Consider the following 1036-nt stretch of genomic DNA (forward strand, 5'->3'; position numbering starts at 1 on the left):
TGAGCTGTGAGCTGGGCACCTGAGCTGCTGGTCAGAGATCTAGGGACAACATTCAATGGCCAGTATAGACATTGTGTGTAGCATTTCTATACTGAACTTAAAATGACAAAATAATAAATTAATAATAATAAAAAAGAATCGGTCCAATTCCATAAAGTTGACTTAAGTTCTGGGACAAGAGGGACTGGCCTCAAGTTGTGCCAGGGGAAGTTCAGGTTGGAAATGAGGAGACATTTCTTCTCAGAAAGAGCAGGCAGGCGTTGGGACGGGTTGCCCAGGGAGGTGGTGGCGTCACCGTCCCTGAGGGTACTCAAGGAAAGGTTGGACGTGGTGCTTGGGGACATGGCTTAGTGGTGACATCGGTGGTAGGGGGATGGATGTTGGACCAGATGAGCTTGCAGGGCTTTTCTAACCCTAATAATTCTGTGATTCGATGAAGGTGTGGTTAGCTTCATTTCTCACTCACCACCGCGTTACTAACATACTTTCCCCTCACATCTCTCCCCACACTGAGGAGGGGCACTGCAGGGCCGCCAGGTCAACCCCCACAGCCTGCGAGCCCCCCCCCCCCCCCCCCCACCTCAGCCCTGGTCCTCCCGCGCCCCCCCTCCCGCGCGGCGCCCAGCGGCCTCCAAGCTCCCGTCGTGCCCCGCGCCGCGGCCGCTCTGGCCGCCGCCTCTGTGGGCGGAAGGGAGCGGGGCGGCCGGGGGAAGGTGAGCGGCGGCCCCGGGGCCCTGCTCCTCCTCCTCCTCCTCCTCCTCCTCCTCCTCTTCTTCATTCCCTGCTTGGCCCCGGGGAGGGGCTTTGAGGGTGCCTGCGGGGGTTGGGAAGCGTGAGGGGGTGATGGGGAGGGTGTATGGGGGGGGGCTGGGGTGTGGGTGTGGGGTTTGGGGAGGCTGAGGGAGCCCTGAGGGGGCCTGGCGGAGCGCTGAGGGGGTCTGGGGATGGGTGGGGGGGCTGGAGGGTGCTGTGGGGGGAAAACGAAGTTTGGGGGGGGGGGTTCTCGAGGGTAGAGGGGGAGGTGAGCGAGATCTGG

The 1036-nt window shown here is 61.2% G+C and overlaps 1 protein-coding gene across 2 annotated transcripts in view; it reads left to right on the forward strand.

Annotated features, from left to right (window-relative positions):
- Positions 1 to 631: 631 nt before the first annotated feature.
- Positions 632 to 1036, forward strand: part of SEC22C (SEC22 homolog C, vesicle trafficking protein) — a 19191-nt gene continuing 18786 nt past the window's right edge. The window contains exon 1 of one of the 2 annotated variants that reach the window (XM_035318292.1): positions 632 to 713. The gene's annotated coding sequence lies outside the window, so the exon portion shown is untranslated. Of the gene's footprint in view, positions 714 to 821; positions 841 to 1036 lie in introns of those variants that run through there. The other variant, XM_035318294.1, reaches the window with a different exon arrangement.

Source organism: Oxyura jamaicensis, chromosome 2 (genome assembly GCF_011077185.1).
Source record: "Oxyura jamaicensis isolate SHBP4307 breed ruddy duck chromosome 2, BPBGC_Ojam_1.0, whole genome shotgun sequence".
Classification (NCBI taxonomy): Eukaryota; Metazoa; Chordata; class Aves; order Anseriformes; family Anatidae; genus Oxyura; species Oxyura jamaicensis.